Source organism: Haemaphysalis longicornis, unplaced genomic scaffold (genome assembly GCF_048455015.1).
Source record: "Haemaphysalis longicornis isolate Haplotype H1 unplaced genomic scaffold, Haemaphysalis longicornis Haplotype H1 scaffold_1, whole genome shotgun sequence".
NCBI lineage: Eukaryota > Metazoa > Arthropoda > Arachnida > Ixodida > Ixodidae > Haemaphysalis > Haemaphysalis longicornis.
In genome coordinates, this window is record NW_027526203.1 from 281,032,115 (window position 1) to 281,053,982 (window position 21,868).

Here is a 21,868-nt window from a genome sequence, read left to right on the forward strand (position 1 = left end):
GATCCGAGTCCACGACCTCCAGAATACCGGTCTGGTGCGATGACCACTACGCTACCGGCGGGGCTATTTCCCCACCACTTTTCTCGGGTATTTATGTTAAGCTATGTTTTGTTTGCTGCACTTGGGGGTGGTGCCAACCCTTATTCTGTCTTAATTTACCGAGCCCCTCATTTCCCATTTCTGACAGGCTATATATATATATATATATATATATATATATATATATATATATATATATATATATATATATATATATATATATATATATATATATATATATATATATATATATATATGTGTGTGTGTGTGTGTGTGTGTGTGTCAGACACTGCAAGCCCTGTAAGTAGCCATTTCAGACACTGCAAGACCGCAATACCGTACAGTAAAGCCCACCGTTTTAGGAGAATTTGCACAAACCAAGGCGACTTTGACTCAAGCTGTCGAGAAACTAAAGGGGTCGTGAAGAGAAAATGCATTTGTCTTTGCTTAATTTTGTCTGCTTGAACGACCTTTTAAGAACATAAATACCAAATATTTTCACAAATCATTGCTTCTGGAATTTAGAAGACGCCGTTGAAATTCTCGTTTTGAGGCGCCTCGCAAGCGAACAATGGCGCGTCGTCGGTCGGCAACGCAACTAGAGTGACGTCACGTCAAGTACGTTCTGGAGTTCAACGCGGTTCAACGTTCTTTGTGCACAATCTTCTGCAAAGCTGCCAACCCGATATTTTAAAAATAATTCATCCATTATTCGTTCTCAAAAAATAGTTTTCTATCCCCGTGAACGGTGTCGTGACCGTTTCAGTTGTCTGGCAACCATTGCAGCAGAACTCAGACCTACTGGCTGTTTGTAGTTTGTAGCCAGTTTCCCTGCTGCATTTCACGTTCTTTTGCCGAATTCTCTTCGAAATGTTACCTTTTTTGTATGATATGGCCCAAAACCGCTCAAGCAAAAAATTCTCCCGCATTTCCCCGAGGGGGAGAATGTGAAAGTGCGAATGCACGGTTGTCGGCCCGCTTGCGGCGCTTGCGCTCGGCCCCCGCAGCCCACCGCCTCGCCGCCTTCTCTTCCAGCTCTTCCATCGGGTTTGTAGTATCACGTGTACACCACGCAGTTATCAAGCCGCTATAACGCCGCTGAGTCGCCAACGCACGCCGCTGACGACGTAGTTTGAATGCGTTAAAGATATAAGGCGCGTCACTAACACTGATATCAGCGTCGTGTCCGTGGCTTGGTCGGTAGAGCGTCGCGCTGCGGCCGCGAAGTCCTCGGATCGAAACCTGGCGCCGGATGCTGTTTCTTTTTTAAATATAGAGGAGCACTGCGGACGCCGCCGCCGCCGCCGCCAACGCCGCCGCCGCCGCCGCCGGCGGTGGATGGTTTGGGGTCGCTTATAAAGTGCATTCGCACTTAAAAAAAAAAAAATTGCCCCGTGTGCGATTTGAACTTGCGGCCTCCGGGCCAGCCCAACGTTACGGCCAGCCTAGTCGAACACTATCCACTACACTATCGACGCTAGAAGTGCGCGCTGGGAAACACTGCTGCATAAAAGCCTTTTCCCATTTGTAACCCAAGAGTCTGTCGTGTTTTCATAAATTCTAATCAACCCAGAGCTTTAACCGCCAACTTACTGTTCAGCGCTTCTGCAGTAAGCCAAAGGGGGGCGCATACAATCAACGAAACAGCGTTAAAAGCATTGTTTATTGCAGGAAACAGGAAAGCAATCGTCGAACTGCGTGATGGTGGGACTCGGCGACTCGGCGCTGTATCGCTGCTTCTCTTTAGTTATTTTTGCGCTTGATGAGTGAATGATCGGTGGGGTTTAAGTTCCGACTCCTCGAAGTTCCTTCGATAAACGTGTTTACGTAATAAATTATCATTTTGAGCACTCAGTCACTTATCTCGTCAGGTCCGAAGTTTCACGTTCGCGCAACTCACATTCCAGGCCACATGAGACAGACGTCGGCAAACTTGTGCAAAAATATCGACTAGCAAAACGACAGTTTAGTCTCGTGGGAAACAGCGTAAACAGTTTACGAATGCCCAGTTTAGATTAAATGTGGTTACTTCTGCCTGCGCCACTCGCCGGCGTTGTTGACTGAAAGTTCGACCATGTTGATCAATCGTATCAGAGATCAGGCATCTCCCGTTCAGTTGCAGGGCGAGTTTCATCATGGCGCCGATGTTGTAGCTTTATCTGACCCTTTGTAAGCCCGCTCTATGCCGACATATTGTGCAGACGAGGGAGAACTATGATTGGCTTCTTACTGACTTACTTAAACGTCACTTCACGAGTTGAGGTGGAAAGCCTCGATGAAACCGTAATTGCATATGTTTTCCTTTTTGCTGATATCGGGAAACGAAACGGGTAGGCATTGTTTGTTTATGTAGGTTCCACGGTTATAAGCGCACACAAAACACAATTTTCTTGAAAATCTCTTGAAGACCCCTTTAGACTGCCCTCCTGAATAAAAAATACCCGGAACAAGTTATCGACGACGCTATTGTGCGAGCCAACCAATTAGACCGTAACGAAATCTGTAAGAAAAACGCTCCGAATGTTAACCTGCAAACAAACTTAGTTTTAACCCACTCAGCCTCCGCTCCAAGAGTGTCAACCGTACTAAGAAAACATCACAATATCCTAATTTAAAGTGAACGCTTAAAAAGCATATTCCAAGAACCACCACGCGGTTTCTACCGGCCTAATAAGAATTGAGGCGACTTTCATACGAACTCCCGTATCAACCGACCGGAAACTACTGGTTGCATGCCCTGTAATAAACCTCGATGTAAAGTATGCGCACACATGACCACTACACAGCATGCCACCAGCACGGCTTCAAACTACTACGTAAATATAAAGGGTAACTTTAACTGTGACTCCGCTAATGTCGTATACCTTCTAGAGTGCACTGTTTGTAGGCAACAATATATCAGCCAAACTGAAACGCCCTTCCGAATACAGTTCAATAATCACCGCTCTCATGCAAAAAGTTGCCCTTATTTGCTCCTGTCAAGACATGTGAACGGTCCCGGTCATGCATTTGAACATCTTAAAGCAACAATTTTAGAATCCGCTTTCAAAACCCACCACGACCGCGAGGTTCGGGAATCTTATATCATTTATAAGGTTGGGTCAGCGACGCTTGGTATTAATGAAAGTTACGGAAAATTAACGCGCTTATCCCTCGATTAAAATGGGCGACCTCATAATTTTTATAACATGGTTGATTAATCCTACCCTTAAGTTTTCCACCAGAATTCGCAGAAACTCTCCAAATACAGCAGCTTTATTAGCCTAATGCGGCTCAAGAATGCGATTTGTCCTTGCGAAGGAGGCCGCGTTCCCCACCTCTTGGAAACGTTTAACCCTTTGTTATCTATGGACCCTACCTATTTCCTGCTCAGTTGCTAGCTCCTGTGCAATGCTCTTTTGTGCACTGTATCTATTCTTTCCATCCGCGGGGGGCACACCCAAAACACAATCTTCGTTCATGCCTGTAGGGATCCGTCCCAATCAGTCTCCCCACCCACTGAATACCTTATTGTATACTTTTCCCTTCCTTTCGAAACCGCGATTGTGCAGTCTTCCGCACTGTCTGAACTTGCAGCCCACGCCACGTACGTTGTCCCGTCGTGGTGCAACCTTGAGAACTGCCTTGTTAATACGACCCCTTTCTCTCTCTCTCCCTCTCTCCTTTCTCTTTTTTTGTTTATGTTTTTGTTGTAACATAGGCTTAGCCCGACTGCATGCATACTCTCCGTTTCCGAAACATCTTCCGCTCCTTCTCGCAGTTTTCTGCAAATCTATATAAGAAATGTGTTCCAAATGTTTGTGACAGCAAAATCATGTAGCTGTACTCTGATGAAGGCAAGTCCCATTGCCTCTACGTGAGTAAACCTTCTTTGTTATTGTTCTTGCTGTGTATCCGACTCTTTACTTTCTCTCTCTCTCTCTCTCTCTCTCTCTCTCTCTATATATATATATATATATATATATATATATATATATATATATATATATATATATATATATATATATATATATATATATATATATATATATATATATATATATATATATATATATATATATATATATATATATTCACTTTCCATTTTTTTGCTCTTGTTGTTTCAGTTTTTTTCCACCGCGCTTTAGTTATTAACGGCAAATTTTATGTAAAAATTGCTCTTACAAGCTCTTGGGCAATGCCATGCTGCGGGAAGGTGCCATTGCAAGGGAAAAAAAAAACGAAGGCAGAGCGGAGCTAGGGCCCGCGGTCTTTTCCTCAGCAAATGGTGGAGCGAAATCCGGGAGGAATGCCCTGGCGGATCTGCACTTGACGGCGCAGTGACACAGGGGCGCGCGACGGTTGGAGCACACGATGTCACCGGCATTCCAGGGGCCTTGCGCTTGAACGGCGCTCGCCATGGCTGGATGCTTTACGAATGAGACTAGTGACGTGTAACTAGGACCAGGAACTGACCTTGGGCAACGCCACGACACCTGTTCTGGCGACATTCCCATTTCTGCAGACGTCAGTGACGTCGAGGATTATCATTCTCGCAGGCATACGGGAACTCATCGATGCGGCAGACCGCCTGTTGGTTTTACCGCCTGCCACGATTAGTGAGCGACGAACTGTTTTCGAAATGGTTCAGCATAGGTATGACGAACTACCTCAACTAGATACCGCAATTCTGCGCTGCCTATAAACGTTGCAATCTTTCTGAAAGAACTCGAAGGGTGCGAATGATGCCTTTGAAAAATTTGCCTCCCCAAAGCCTTACTGCATGAAACAGTAACTCAGGGTAATGATGTATGCCGACAAGATTATGTGATGACGCAGATTAGTGCAGGCCATGTTTTATGAACGTCGTCGCAGCTATATGAAGTGTCGCAGATGGACGTTGTGCCATGCCACTGTACAAGGCGTGTTATTCCTCTGTACGACTTATTGCGCTTTCAACAATGACATCTGGGGCCGAATTCTCTAAAACGACGGGCGTCGCTTTGAAACGACGCGGTAGCACCATGCAAATGCATGTGCTCCGGGGTTGGGGCCGTCACTTTGAGTGCAGATGAGGCACCAGATCATCCAAGAAAAGCACTGTGGCAAGACGCGCAAAGCGACGGGCACTGTCCCCTGTCATTTTGCTTGTCGCTTTGCGCTACCGCGTCGTTTCAAAGCGACACCCCGTCGTTTTAGAGAATTCGGCCCTTGAGGCAACCCTCGACACGCGAAATGAGTCCCATAATATGCGGAATGTCGAAACAGCTGGAAGAGCCAGAAGGAGAGGATGAAAAACTGCTTGCATGCTCGAACGGCCTGACCAGTGTGCTACCATTAAAAGTACTGAAAAGCAGCGGAAATCCATATTTTATATCAGCAAAAAGAGGAAATGCATATTTTACATTCTTTAAAGCCAGTAGTTGTAGAATACACTGCATTAAAAGCCACCCCAAGATGCATGCTGAAGGCAGACCCGCTGATTGATTGTAGCGTTTAACGCACCGACGCTTCACAGGCGATGAAGCGCGCCATAGTGCAGCTCCCCGGATTAATTTTGACCAGCTGGGAATCTTTAACGTACGCCGAAATCTCGAACGCATGGGCGTTGTCGCTTTTCGCCTCCATCAGAAAAGCGGCTGCCGCGGCCGAGAATCGAAACCGCGTCCTTGGGCTCAGAAGCACAACGCCTGAGCCACCGCGGCGGGTGAAGAGAAAATACAACTATGTTTAACTTAAAAGGGTTAGGCTTCAGTACCTCACTCCGCTCCATTCTGGCCACGAAAGACGTTTTTTAAATGCAGATCATTTCAGTAACTCACGATGTCACCCGCGGTGACGTCCGTAGTCCGCACCGCAACGATGTCACCCGCGTTGAGGTCCGTAGTCCGCACCGCACCCCTCCCTACTATAAAAACAATACTATCCGGCGCCCGGTTTCGATCCCTCGACCCTGCGGGCGGAACGCAATGTACATGGTGCTCTACCCACTGCGCCACAAAGCCGACACAGAATGGGACCCTAAGAACGCGCCTTATATCGTTGACTCATTTAAATTACTGCTGACGAGCGCTCTCTCGTCAGCAGTTGCCACAAGTTCAACAACATTAAGGTAACGCAAACTACTTAACGTCGTGCGCCCCCGGAAATGCTCTGCATTTGATCGTGCCCCTCGCGAGGGGGATGTTTCACTGCGTCTTCTCTCGGTCGCGGGACCCGTGGCGCCATCTGGCGGAGGCGTGGCACAACTCGTAGCACTTTCTTTGAAAAAGCGCCTCGAAAGCGCGGCAAATATGAAATAGGGATGACGCGCTTTTGTGGACGCGCGCAGGGGTTCTTCGAATCCTTTTTTTATTTAACGTTTCTTGTTTGTCTTCTTCCTGCTGTACCTCTAATGTCTAATATTCACCACTCATCAACGTAGTCACCCCCCCCCCCCCAATCTGGTGTAGCAAGCCTTTTAATCAATAAAAATGCAAGAAATACTTAAGAACTTTCAAATTTCGCGCCACAGTGACGTGTAATCGGCGCGAGTGACGTCATATGGGCCGGCACTAAAAACATAATTTTCAGTGGGTTAGGTGCACGTTAGCATTCAAGTGATTCGATCAAACGGAACTAGCGGCCCCACTACAATCGCCCAGTCATGTGTCCTGGTGATTGATTAGTTCGGCCGCCGTCAATCGCCCAAACAAGATTCTGTGACTGTGGGATCCGTCTACCCCCAAGGACGAGACTCGACCGTCAAGGGGGGAGAGAAGCGACCATGGAGGTCTGTCTTTAATGGAGCGTCAGGGGGAAGGGAAGACAAAGAAGGAATACGTGCGCTCGTGCGCCCCTAGACATGACGATGATGCCAGAGCACAGGGAGATTGACCTCTGTCCCTTCAAGGCAATAGCTGGCCACACCAGGCCTATGGCAGTCGATGACGATGCGGCTGCGACCCATTCAGAGATTCTACATCTTCCCTGCCGCCAAGGACGTAGAGCCAGCATGCTTCTAAAGGGCAGAGACGTTGAGCGGGTAGCCTGGTTCAATCGGGTAACGTTCACTGAATTCGAAGTCAATAACTGAAGGGTGAAGTACTGTGCACTAGCCTCCTCCGCTGTTTTCTGTGGCAGCCCGAGAGGACTCTTCGGTTTCTGGAGTTCCCGATGCGAAGACATCCACGTAGGTTCTTCCCACCACGACGGGGACTGTATCAGCGACTGGTCTCCTATTCCTTTTTGTAGGGTGTCAGTCAGGTTCTCGCTTCTTGAACAACACTGCCCCTTATCCGGGATCTTAACTAACTGGTCAAATCTTCGCTCTTCTGCATCGAAGTTGTCGGATAGGTCGATGTCCTGCTTCCAAGGAAGAGCGTATTCGTATCGTGCGTCTTCGGAGACCTGAACCGTTGTTGAAGCGTGTACTGAATAATTTTGAACAGTGGACTTCAATTCCCAATATCGTTCGACAACGGAAGTAACGTCAGACGAGCTCGCTTGCAAAACAACGACGTTCTTGCAGTGGACCACCTTTCTTCGAGTTCGGACAGGTCCTTGAACCGTCCAGCCCAATCGTGTTTCGATGGCTTTGATTCTGTGTCCAACTGTCAGAACGTTTCCCGTGACAATATCCCAGTAGAAGTCGGACCCTATCAGAATCGAGATGCCCTTGTAACATTCTGAGCTCCACAGTACGGCTGCCGGATCAATACAATGGGACTTCATGGCTTTTAGGATCGTCTTGTTAGGAGTAGGAATCTTCTGGTTGCAAATGGACTTCACCTCCAGTGCTTCCACACTGAGTGCCTTTTCACCTGTAGGGTCAACCAGGTGAACTCGAACTCTTCTTAGAGTTTCATTCGTTTCTTTCCCTCTGAAGACTCCTACGATCAGGACCTCTTCTCCAAGAAATTCGCATCCTAGCTTCCTAGAGGCTGCGGTAGTGATGAAGCTCCGCTGGCTTCCTCCGTCTAACAGAATCCTGCACCTTTCGGCACTACGGGCGCCAGAAGCCTGGATGTTCAGCGTCTGGAGGAGCATCGCGCAACCTGTTTGTCCTGAGAGGAGCTGTAGGGGGGCCGATATAACTTGTCCCTTTTCATGAATCTCCGAAACTGCGTCCCACATCGAGGAGACATGTCTTTTACAGCGCAGGCAGGCAATTCTCTTTCTGCACTTTCTGGCAATGTGTCCTTTGGTCAAACAACGGAAACAACGTCCGTATTTGGTAAGAAGGCTATTCTTCTGTTCCATGGTTACGTTTTCAGCTGCGCAAGACACTGCGTCATGTGAGGCGGAACAAAATAAGCACTTCCGTATCTCGGGAACTGCGGCATGCAGACACGCTCCAGCATGTTCCTGTTCGAAAATTTCTGTTCGCAGGTGTTCCTTGGCTTGTCGTCCTTAAACTTCGTTAGCTCCGACGTGTCCTGAATAAGTGCTTCCAGGCACTCAACTTCTTTTCCAAAGAAGTCCATCAGTTCGTCAAACTTTTTCTTGTTGTCGATCGCTTGTTGTTCATGCTGCGTCTCGGATGTTAAGGCAGCAGGTGACTTCTTAAAATGCTGATGGTACCTCAGGACCATGTCTTGAGGGAGCGTCCTTAGAAGTATCTGACGTAGCATGGAGCAATATGTCTCCGGGTTCGTTCCTAAGGCTTTTAAGCTTCTGCAGTGTATCTGCACGTCGTCGTACAGCTACCGTAGTTGAGTTACGTCAGTTGAGGACGAAACAGGTGAAACATCAATCAGCGCCTGCAGGTGGTCTTGCGCAATCCGGGACTGATCGCCGAACCGCTTCAGGAGTATTTCTATTGCGTCGTTGTAGCACTGCTCTGTCATGGGAAGCCCAGTTATTGCTGAAGCGGCCGAACCGGTGACTAGGTTGGTCAAATAATGGAATTTTTCCGTTGCTCGCAGCTCCGAATTGTTGTGTACGGCGTGCTCAAACTGACTCCAGAATCTGGTCCAATTATGTCGGTCTCCGTCAAACTTCCTGAGTTCTATTGTTGGTAGCTTTGGTCTAGGGGTTGCGGGCTCGCTATGGGATGATCTCGTCTCAGGAGGCAAAACGGGAGACTCACCAGCCTGCTGGTCTCGGGATCTGTAGCGAAGCTCCGCCATTATCTTCACCACCTTGTCACTAAACGATGTCATGTTTGAAGTCTCTTCGCTGACCATTTCGTCTGTGATGTCCCCCAAAATGTCCTCGTCCAGCTTCAGAATGGGTCGATACATGGCTTCGATCCTCTCCAAGGATACCGCTGCGTCTATCGCCGTGGTCAGACTGCCACTTCGGAGGCCGTCTTCCATCTCGATCAAGGCGGCTGAAAGCTTGTCTCGAAGGGCCGTTCGTCGCCGCAGCTTCCTCTCGATCGAAGTCATCCTTGGTCCTTGGAGGTAGGTCCGCCGGTCTCAAGCAGAAGCCGTCGAAGAAAGGTTATCGGTCCTGCTTGTCGGTGTCGGCCTGGCAGACACGAGTCCCGGGTCGTTTCGGCACCAAGTTGTGGGATCCGTCGACCCCCAAGGACGAGACTCGACCGTCAAGGGGGGAGAGAAGCGACCATGGAGGTCTGTCTTTAATGGAACGTCAGGGGGAAGGGAAGACGAAGAAGGAATGCGTGCGCTCGTGCGTCCCTAGACATGACGATGATGCCAGAGCACAGGGAGATTGACCTCTGTCCCTTCAAGACAATAGCTGGCCACACCACGCCTATGGCGGTCGATGACGATGCGGCTGCGACCCATTCAAAGAGATTCTACAGTGACGTCATAGAAAAGTTGCTGGAAACTGGCTAGCGAGTCGCCACAGCTCCACACGTTTTATTTAATATCTCAGTTATTTTTTGGAAGTTTGCGATGAAATCGGTATCATTTTTATCAGGACAAAGTAGCCTTTATAATGAACCAAACTTGTATTTTGTCTTCATGGCTCCTTTAAGGGGGCCAGCTGCGGTGGCTCAGTGGCTAAGGCGTTGCGCTGCTGATCCCAAGGATACGCGTTTGATTCCGGTGCAGCGGCCGTTCTTGCGGGGAAGAATAAAAACCAGAACACCTCTGTATCGAGATCAGGGTACATTTTAAAGTTCCCCGGGGGTTCTAAATAATCTGTATAACCCCCCCCCCACCCCCTCCCTCATATATCCCACGGGCAGCTTCGGCGCTTAAAACTGTGAATTTGAAAACGTTGGCTTCGAGATGAATGGGAGTTTGTTGTAGAGCATCCGGACAACTAACCCGGAGCATTCCAGCTGCGGCTGACAACTTTAGTGACGCCTGAAACCAACGCAGAAAAAAATTGGCCGCGTATCTGCTTGCTCCCCTGCAAATGTCATCGAAAGACGGTAGTCGTCTGCCGCCCCTAAGGCGGGCTCCTCCGCACTCTGCCCTCACCCCTCACTCTCTTCCCTTCCTCTCCCGCTCATCTCACGATGAATTGAATGGAAGTTTGTTAAATGCGATTCAATTTTACCGCCTTCGCACTGCTCGCGCGCCATCTAGTAAGATAGCGCGCATTTTTTTTCTTTACCTCTTATTTTTAGTTTTGCCTGTAACAACCCGAGCTTGAACGATACTGCACAAGCAAGGCGTCACTTTTAGGTACATTCGTCTAAAGTCAACCAGACTGCGCGCTCCTCGCAGTGCCGATTCTGCGGGACCTCCGGGACAGTCCATTACATGCTAGGTGGCTGCGACCCCTCCCCCCTCCTCTGACCACTCATGAGCTTTGGAAAAGAGATTTTGCCAGCTCCACCCTCCAGGATCAGCGCCGGCTGTTGGAGAGGGCAGTTGATGCGACCCGTGCTCAAGGTATCCTGAACTGAGGAAGTCCCCCCGAAGACTACAGTGTGTTCTCAATAACAATGCTTACTCTCTCTCTCTCTCTCTCTCTCTCTCTCTCTCTCTCTCTCTCTCTCTCTCTCTCTCTCTCTCTCTGCGCGCATTGCCCCTCTACCCAGTTGCATAATTCTGAAAAACGGATGGAGCAGGTGCAGTGATCACAAATGAGAACAAAATGTTCCAAGAAGGACCGTCTAAGTGGAGCCATGTCCCCGAGTCCATCTTCCTCAACAGCCGTGTCATAGTACGTGCAGGATTTAGAAGCACAGAGCTACTGCTGCACGCGTAGTGGAAATGAAGACAATCCCAATGTTGCAAGGACTTGCTTTGTGCTCATAAATAGTAATGCGCTTGCGTGAAATTCCGCTTGAAAACGTTCGCGCGCTGTGTTCGGCAGATAACTGAAGGAAGGCTTGGTAAATCAGTTTTTTTTTATTCGAAAATTCCGAACTATATCGTTAATATGCGTGTGCAATCGCAAGACCCCGGGCTTGAGGGCTCCTGCGTTTTCTAGGAACTAAGCTCCTGGTGAACAATAGTGTTTCCGGGTAACTTATAGCCATCAATACCAAGCGTAAATATGATGAAAACAGAGAACAAACGAATCCCAGTATTCTATAGAAAGTGGCTGTTCTACAAATGCAATTCCTGACATTACACGTGCTTTCGAACAAAAAACATATTCTCGGAGGAGGATTTTTTCAATGCGAAAGCATCATGGCTTCGAATCCTGCTTTGAATGCGAAAGTATCATGGCTTTCTTAGGCGCCACTTACCGGGTGCGCGAGGTATTTGAGAACGTTTTTACTTATCGCCATACACACCAGCAGCCTCATCATATATATCTAGGCGTACGGCTTCTTGTTCGTCTACCCCTTATCATTCATACTGCGCAGTTTGTTCAAAGATGGAAGTGTACGAGTTGAAGCAGGAAATAAAACGCCATGTAGTCCTCGTCGCCCTGGCCGCGCACCTCAGCGACTTGGGAATTGCCACCTTTCTGAAAGTAGCGAAGTCTTTCGTTTACAAGGTGTGGACAGAATTGATGTGTTGTGGCGGTCACGTGGCATCTGTGGCGAAATGGAAAAAGCACAGTCAGCGGTCAGACATCGCAATGACCCCTTAATTCCCCCGGCGATGGTGTTATCCGTTGTCCGCAATGAGGGTGATGTCATGCCGCCACACATTTTTTGCAGGACTCCGGGGTAATGCTGCTGGTTACGCGGATGTGCTTGCCCCCGTTGTAAAGCCATGGTTAGAGAGTGCTTCTAAAAGAAGACCATTGGCCTTTCAGCAAGATTCGGCTCCTGTCCTCACCGCCTGCATCTCCCAATAGTGGCATGGCTGAAACTTCTGCGACCCCGTCACTCCCAACTTGTGGCCTCCTAGTTCTCCAGATGTAAATCCGCTCGACTACTATGTCTGGGGCGTCGTTGAGGGAGAGGCCAACAAAGGCCCGCATAATACAAAAGACTCGTTGAAGGCCGCCATTTCTCACTCAATGGCCAACATCTCTAAGTAGCACCTGATCCGTGCATGCAGCCGTTTGCGGAACCGAATCGAATCGCTTATTGCGGCCGATGGCGGATTAATTGAGTAGTATGGAAATAAACCATACGAGAAGTACTTTGAAAAGTTTGGTGAAAATATATCTGATTTTGCTGGAGATATTCTGTTGTGCCTGACGGAAGCGCTCTGTTCTCAAATACCTCGTTCTTCGGTTTCGTTTCATCGTCTCTTGGCGCGAATTACTTCGACAGGCAGACAGGCGACGCCAAACGCCGCAGCTTCCCCGGAATGAGAATTTTCCCGGCCGGGGGTGCACCTGTTCTACTCACGTGCCGTCAAGTTAATCGGTCACGCGATACGACATCAGCGCCACACGCACTAGGCTAACTCTTTTTCCGTCGCTGGCAACGTGCTCAAGAGGCATGGTGGTAACGCACTCTATTCCTACTCTGGATACCGGGGTACAATTCCCCATACGAACTCAAATGTGTTCTTCCCGTACTCTTTACAGTGGCGGTTATTTTCTGCACCGGACAACAACGACAATCATGGTTTTTCGCCCAACGGGGCGATTAAGGCTTTCGCCTTAAAAACTGTGTCAGGCACGAGAATCGAACCTGCGGAAGCGCGGTGAGAGGAAAGTGATTTAGACACCCCTCACGCCCAGGGCGCATGCAACGCGGCTTTTGGGGTACACGTTAGTTTGCTTACGTACTTTGAGAAATCATTAGGATTTCATATGGCGATGCTTTACTGCTACATCTCGTGTGTGCCATCCTGGGTCCGTGAAGCTATTCTCACAGCGCAGATACTATTTTGTGCTCTAATCGCATGCTGGGCCTCGTCATTCGCAAGATTTGCCCATTTGGTCGCGATGATTGGTCGTTCTAGAGTGCTGTGGTGAGGCCCACCTGCGGCGATTTTTAAGAGTGATTACAGTGCAGATTCGTAGCTTCTGAGTACGTAGTTGCGAATGGTCCTCGCACTGGTCCCATCCGTACTCAAGGGGGTTGGCCAATGATGATGGCAGGCTGCCGTCGGGAGCTTACGGCCCATTCATTAATTTCCACTTGCGTGCGACGTCACCGTGCCCTTCCACAATTCCAACATACTCACTCGAGGTATGGGCTAGTGAAGATTGTCAGAGGCTCACGGGGGATTCGCCAATGCCCATTGCCACAATACTCCCGCATGCAAAGCACGCCAGCATGCAGACTTAAGTGCGTCCTGTAATTTCTACTCCAAACCTAACCCGCCCACTAGTCGTTATTTCTAGTAAGAGGAAATAAGGCTGTTATTTGAAACACGGACTGCAGGCGGGTCAGATGGTACATATCTGAGCGATAAACAGCGCGAACAATACGATGAAAGAGCAGCGGTGTGCCTGTGTGCCCTTCCGCAGTCCTGAATTTTTCGGGCTGTTTATCGCTCAGATATTATTTGGATACGCCATTTCATAGTTTACGCGTTATTTCAAGGGCACCAATAAGCTTTGAGTTGCGCAAGAACTACTAACCGTAACAACACAACCAAGCAGCAGCAGAACTCACTCATTCGCTCACTCGCTCACTCACTCACTCACTCACTCACTCACTCACTCACTCACTCACTCACTCACTCACTCACTCACTCACTCACTCACTCACTCACTCACTCACTCACTCACTCACTCACTCACTTGTACTCACTCACTCACTCACTCACTCACTCACTCACTCACTCACTCACTCACTCACTCACTCACTCACTCACTCACTCACTCACTCACTCACTCACTCACTCGCTTGCACCTATAAGATAGAAAATGTTCACAAGTGTGTGGCATTTGTGCGAAAGGATGGAACCCGCCTGCCAAATAGGCCCGTTCTTCCACTCTTAGAGCGGGAACATGAAGGTACATAAACTGGAAGGCCTCGATGCGGTATCTGTGGATGTTTACAAAGTTATGTACAGAGTGCTGGCCACGCACTGCGGTGTTTACGATAAGGGTGGAACACCGTGTAAGACCAACATTTCGTGGTGCAAGCTTGCGTTAATTCTTCTTCTCCTTAGAGGCGTGCGTGGCCGGTCCTGTTTTGTTTTCACCATCAAAGCGAGCGTGCAGCAACGTCACACCCGTTACCTTATAACTCCTGATGACACTTAAGCACGCCGAATAAATATTGATGCTGCAAAGCAATGATTAGGAGGTCATATTAGGGTACGCCTTCCGACCGAGACATCATAAACGTGCTCACTGATTCGACAACACCATCCCCCACTGCGTGTCGATTTCAGGGAACATTCTGGAATGGAGATCTCTCGCGTGCGTCGGGCCCAGACGCGGCGGTCCGTGAAAGCGCGGGCCGTATGCGAGCCGTCAGTTCGCAACGCTCGTGTCATACCGCGCGGGCCCGCTCCTTGGGGGCCGAAATACGGCATCGTGGCCGACGAAGCAACCGAACGGGGGGAGGACACAGGAATAGAAACGACTCCTTTTCTCGGTAGCGTGCAGCGTTTCGTCCGGCTTCCCATCAGCTTCTCGCCCGGCCGCTGCCTCTATCTTTTTTGCTCGCCTCGCCGCCGGAGAGGCGGCGGCAGAGTCATGAGCCCCCGCCGACGCCGAGTGAAGATGAGAGTTAGGTGCTCAGGGCGGCTGAATAAATATACCACCACGGTGCGATGAAGAAGGACCAGTTAGGAGCTACAACGCGCGACGCCAGTAAAAGACTTGGGAGGCCACTGCTAGCCGAACCGCGAAGGAACGCTTCCACAAGAGCACTATTATAAACACGGCAATGACGATGCCTTGAGCCGGCGAAAAATAAAGGCGAGATGAACAGGGGCGAAGAAAACTTCAAGGGGAAACTTGCCTGCAGCTCTAACCAGAGGCCACGTCAGCACACGCGAGACGCGGCTTCCAAGGTTAGTGCGCTTTTTTTTTTAGTGCATCGGATTTGTAAAGCCTAGGTGGGACGTCGCTTGGGACACTGCAGGTGGTTTTTATTTTTTGTGCATCTTGATGAGACCGATTCGGTGTGACAATGCTCACATGATGACTTTTTCGCGTTTTTCTCGTTACTTCGGTTACGGAAAGGAAATCGTAAGCTGCAAACATCTCTCGCTCTGTCTCATCGCTGTCTCTCACGCACGCACACACCACGCATACACACAGAAATGGAGGATCCTAAAATAGAAGAGGGAGAGCAAGAAAGGAGGAAGGAGCAACAGAAAATTGTATCCGAGTGCGAATTGTCGGGTAAAGGCGTAAGCAGCGCTGCTGTGCACCGAGCCCCTTTAAAGTCGTCTTCACAACTATACTGGAGTGCAGTGCTGGGGAAATATTTTTTGAGGGGAACATCTAAGCAGTCTGATGTGGAAGTATGAGGGCCCTAGGTGCATTGAATACCTCTATGAAATCCTGTGAGCGGCCACATTCGCGTCCAAAGAAGCCATCAGTCAAAACCGATTTCAACGTCGCGCGCTGCAGCCGCGTTGAATACCTCCATGAAATCCTGTGTGTCCCAATAAAGCGCTATACACTGAGCCCCTTTAAAGCCGGTTTCCACATTATACACAAATTCATTGCTGGGAAGGCATTTCTGGGAGCAATATCAGCGGTCAGATATCGACGTTTAGAGGCTCTAGAGCCTTTTATCCTTAACATTTTCTTTGTGCGGCGAAAGTGTGACACTAAAGCGTTACAGACTGGTTTATTCGTTGAGTCCACATGCGTAAGCATTTGAAAGCACAATGTCTCGGAAGCGATTTCGCTAGTTGTCTACGATATGCCAAGTGTCGTGTATGAAGGCTCACGACGTCGCCCACAAGAAGAGGCCAGATTTTGTAGGCACACCGACTTCTCGCCGGCCGAATTTGTTGCGCATCGGTGACGGTCGGCGACTGCACGGCGCCGTTTTCTGTCGGGGAACCCCTCTTTTCTTGGGGGTGCTCTACGAGGCCCCGCGTCATCTGAGACGAGACGCGGCTCAAGATCAGCTTTTATGAACGTTTTACGACCAAATAATCGACGTAAGCGCGGCTGCAGCGCGCCACGTTGAAATCGGTTTTGACTGATGGCTTCTTTGTGCGTCAATGTGAAGAAGGGCGTACTGCCGCTCCTCCGTGCAGCATGCGGGGCGCGGGTTCAGCGCCTTCTTTTGTGACGAGGCCAGATACGCCCCAAGGCGCATCACGCTAGAGGTAGCTTATGGTTGTTCCACATAAAAAAAAACGAACAAGGAATCGATTCGAAATTCAAAATAGAAAACTTGGGCATGAAGTGAAAGTGAGGAGCTTCACTGAATTCCGCGTCCCTCTATTTGACTTTTCGCCTGTCATGTTAAATTTATTTTCTCAACGGTATTGCCAAATGGCTGACCGCCGTGATTGGTGCGAGCAAAATGGAAACCACCGCGTAGTCTTGATGCATAACTTGCAACAGAGAAGGAGGAGGAAAACATTTGTTCAGATAAGATAAAGCGCTGTGAGTCGAGTCCTCAGTCCAGGACCCCGGTAGAGCTTGCAGCCGTCTTCGCCCTCTCGACGAGCGGAGGCAGCAAAAAAGGCTACAACAAGGTAAGGATTCCCGCTGGTTAGTTTGTAACCGGTTAGGGTAAGAAAGATTAAATAAAGCAGAAAAATTGTTATATCAGTCGTCGCTATTTGATCATAGGCAGGGCAAGTGGTCTCGGCCATCTCCACCCCACCTCCTCAACTTCCGCTTCACGAACATGACAAATTACAGTGCCTTTTACCTTCGTGAAGCGTCATGAGACGCCTCGCCCCCCGCACCTGTGATCGGTCTTGTTCAGTTAGTGCCCGGCGCTTGCTGCGGTGCGCCCCGACCAGCGGTGTGCACGTGATCGGCAGCAGGCTGTCCACATTTCGGCTGCGTGTACTTGAATCTGCAGCCTTTAGAAATTAGGGAGCTTTAGTACAGCGTTTGTTGCTTTTGCGTACGCTAAGCGCTAAATATTTTGCGTCACGCCACTTAAACACCGTGAGGGGAGTTTTAGTAGAGCGCCTCATCAGTTTTGCGTAGAAACACACTATAAGGCCCCTAACACGCTAATGCTTACGGCGCCATCTGTCAAATGTTTTGCGAAATGACTTGCCAGCTGATCTGATCTGCCAGCGCAGTGCCGGAGTGCCTGGACATTTTACGACTATCCAAACAAGTGAAAACAAACGCTTTCCAGTTAGTATTGAATGCAGCGCGTCCATAACATGATATAAATATTCTTTTACCTGAGTAGGTTCTGTAAAGAAAGCGTTGAAGCCCCGTGGCACTTCTTTCGTGCAATCGCACTGAACGCCCTGGACCAAATGTCCAGGTTTGACGCATATATTTTATTCAACTTCAAAACAATCTAGAAATGTGTTTCGAACGAACGCAACGTCACTACATGCGTTGCAAGTCTGAGCCGCGGTTGACAGGCGATCGGTTGCCTTCTCCTGCTAGTCGTAAATTCGGCACTCAACTCTTTCGCGATCTGCGGGGACGAACAGCAAGTCACTTCACTCTGGCGCGCAAGCCGATAAGGCTCTTGTCGAGAATGTATGCTGCGAATGTATGCTGCGAATGTATGCTGAATGTATGCTGAATGTAGATGTATGCACACTGTACATACCCGATGCAAGGTTGAGTCGTACGTCGCTCGAGAAAGATAATCTCGAGCATAGCAAGCACTGCCCACCCGCAGAAGCACCACGTCGCATTCGGTCGCGAAGCGATCGGGTCCACAACACACACACATAGCTTCAGTCGCTGGCCTGGCTACAAAGCTTCGTTCGGACAGGCAGCGATGTCACGACGATACAGAGCTGCGCGAGGGCGACGTGCTAACCACGCGACGTATTTAAAAACACAGGAGCTAAGAACTTGGTCCATCGGAAGCAAATTACTGTCCACAGAAGAGCAGAACCGTGGATGGTTGCCGCGCTACTTGCCGCCATGTTGGAAACGCAAGCGGCCTCGCGTACGCACGCTATTTTGCTGAAATAGCGTCCGCTAAACGCAGAACCAGCTTAGCCAACAGCGCATGCGCAGTGCGAACAACACAAAGAAACAGCGTTCGCTAACGTTTTGCGGACGGCTGTGTACGTTATTCTACTCTCTATGGCAGGGGTTCTCAGGCATGTTTGTCCCAGGGAACCCTGCTAAGCTCCGTTAAGTGCCAAGGAACCCCCCCCTCGCAATTTTTGCATTCCATTCACGCTACATTCACGTGCAATCAATTCAAAAGGAAGCAAGCTTGCTTTCTTTTGAATTTATTGCACGTGAATGTCGACTTTATGGGAGTGCATAGGCTAGCGGCACCTATATTCAAACAGGAGAAATGCGCATGGGCGTAATATAAGGCCGAGATTCAAGTGCAATAGCTTAACCATGCGGCCTGTTTTCTGAGTCTTGCTGGCTACAAGCTGTTGGCGGGATTTATTGCACAGCTCACGCCTTTGTGTTATGCACTGAGATGTGCTTAGTGACACTCGGACATGAGTAATAAAGGTTCCTTAGATCGATCGAACCTCGTGTTCGCCATCTAAGTTACTTGGCAAGTGCGGAGTGAGAGAAAATTTATCAGTGGCTCGCGGAACCCCGAGGAGGGGCTTGCGGAACCCCTAGGTTCCACGGAACCCACTTTGAGAAACCATGCTCTATGGGTTCAGCATAGTGGTTCGACCGTGCGCGGTCGGTGATGCGGAAAATGCCATTTGGGGCACTTCTCGTGTGTGTGTGTGCGTGCGTGCGCGTGTGTGCGTGTGTGTGTGTGTGTGTGTGTGTGTGTGCGTGTGTGTGTGTGTGTGTGTGTGTGTGTGTGTGTGTGTGTGTGTGTGTGTGTGTGTGTCTGTGTGTGTGTGGGGGGGGGGTGCGTCCGTGCGGGCGCACGCGCAAGCTCCGTTGTTTGTTCCTACTGCTATAAGGATGTGCGTATCATTCTCTTGAGGTAGGTGTGAACGACAGCTCGATGACGAAGGAGTCATTTCGTGGTCGGTGCTCATCCTCAGCAGCGTCCCCTTTCTTACACGCTGGTCTTATGGGGTGTTAAACATCACAATTTCGTTTTTTATTTAAAGCGATCGAAGCTTTACTGTCTTGACTGATGCCGTTGTACGCGAATACACTCTGCAGGAAAACCGACTTTCCCTGACGATGCTGATGAATGATCCTGGGTGAAGTGAAAGGAAAAGAAATGGCCGCGTATCTGCTCCTTTCATTACGATAGTCGACTGGCGCTCCTGCCCAGTAAATGCCTCCCTTCTCTTTCCCGCTCACCTCTCATTGTGTTCCTCTCCCGTCTCATTCTTCCCAAGATAACACGCTAGAGGTTTGCTCAAGTCAATTTAAATTTACCGCGTTCCACTGCTCCAAGTCGGGTGCCTCGATGCCAGCGCTGCCGTACGGTGGAGACGCGCGTGATTCGAGGCACCATACTACAACGTTTACTGAACCACGTTGCCCTACTCCAGGAGCGTTCATAGCGAAACGTGGAACCCATCTAGTGGAATCTTTCGTTGCTGTTGCCGTTTGATTTCTTAAATGCCGCCAGGAGCTATAGTAGCGCGGGCAACAGCAGGTGACGGTTTTATGCAGTTGATGTAGTATTTCATTTGCTATCGCAAAAAGCAAGCATCCATAATTTTTTAATAAAGGAACACTGCAAATTTCCCTTATGTATTTATTTTCTGCCTTATATTTGCGTAATGTATTGTTGTTGTTCAGCAATGTTGACAAGTATGAACATTGACACCGGACTTATACGTTTACATTTTGGGTGTGGGTATATAAGACTATTGCGTAGCTTCTGTTTCACTTTGGCCGGGTGGCTGAATCGAGTCACAGACAGATTAACAGACAAACATTTCTGCGTTTAAATAGCCTAAGAAGGACTGTCGTCAAGGACGACTATCGTCTTTAAAAACGCTTCCCGTTGCCGGAATCGAACCTGGGTCCCTCGCGTTATGAAGCCGGCGTCTATCAGATTGCTCCATTTCGACATGGTCGAAGCGAACGCCAAGCAGCAAGTACCGATTCCCGCCGTACACCCCAAACCAAACGTTGGGCATTCTAGAAAAGCGGTGCGTACCTCGGGAATAACGCATACTCGCAGTGTGTAATTGGCCAACCAAAGAATCCATCACGAGAAAGCTTAGTGTTCAAGTTCCTTAGACGGACGGGTGCGTGACGGTTTGCACTTGGTCATCATTTACACTTTACGAACTGGTTCAACGCTTTCGAACGCCGGTTCGAGAATAGATGTAGTTTAACCTGAACTGAATCGGAATGAAGTGACACCCGAATCCGAACCTCAACCTAGCCAATTTTTTGTTCGGTTCTAAACCTTGTTAACAATATGCATATTTCCTTCATACACCGCACTGCTCGTGGATCTCCGACTTCATGCATTAAAACGTCTAAAAAGTAAAATAGGGAGGTAGGGAGAGAGAACGAGAGAGAGGGCTTGAAGGAGGGGGCGTGGCGGTAGTTGAGATTTCTGCAAAAGCATGCATGCTAGATGGCTGCGGCAGCCACAGATTCTGGAGGCAAGCGACTGCTATAGCACCCGTGAGGCACGTAGGGCATTCAAAGTGCCATCGAAGGGCCAGCGTTCACTCTGGGAAGCAGGCAGGAGGCAGCAAGACGCCAGGCGGAGGAACACGGAACGGGAGGGCGACACCCAGAGGAACGGAAACCGAGAGCAGCGCGGATTCGAAACGACCTGCTATGATGCCTCTTGACTATGCGGGACGCGACGCCCGTTCTGCGCTGTAGCTCCAAACAAACGATGCTCCCTCTGGGCAGCATCTTCACCTTTCGCGCCTCATTTCTCCCTTGCACTCTGCATTTGTTTTGGGTTTTCTTTCTTTGCCTTCGTGCCTAGGCGAATACGTTCCGTGTTTTTCGTCCTTTCTTGAGTATTGCGCGGGTGGAGGCCGGGGGTCGAGAGTGGGGTCACACTGTGTGCAAAGAGCACGACCAGCGGCAAACCGCACGCCGACGAAAGGAGGCGAACGTCACGCGGGGTACAAGCTCCGGCCCTCGATGCGACGCGCGAAATGACCATCAATCTCTCGGCTCGGTGACAGTTGAGGAAAAGCTCTGAGCGGACGCTCGAAAAACCCCCTAAGGACGCAGCGTGCGTGCCCGGCGCCGGTCCTTGAGCGACCAGCGTAAGCGGACTGCGAAGAAGTGTCGAACGATGAGAGAACTTAGTTCATTATATCCAGTAAAACCGCGAAAACAAGAGGAAAGCCCTCCCGCAGGCGGCAGGAGTCTCCGAAGCAGACAAATTTCGCGACGTTGGAAAACAAGCGACCGAAATGTGATGAAAATAGGGAACAAACAGTGATTGTTACTTCCACATTCTGCCACTAAAATGCGTTCCCACAACAGTAAAGAGTAAAGCGAAAGATCAATTGTTGTGGCGCTGTGTAAGGAGAGGTGATGAAGAGACCAACGATGAAAATTGACTCTTAGATGCCGCAGTGACACAAAGAAGGTTCGTATGCAGGCCCTGCGGTGCGCCGACTCT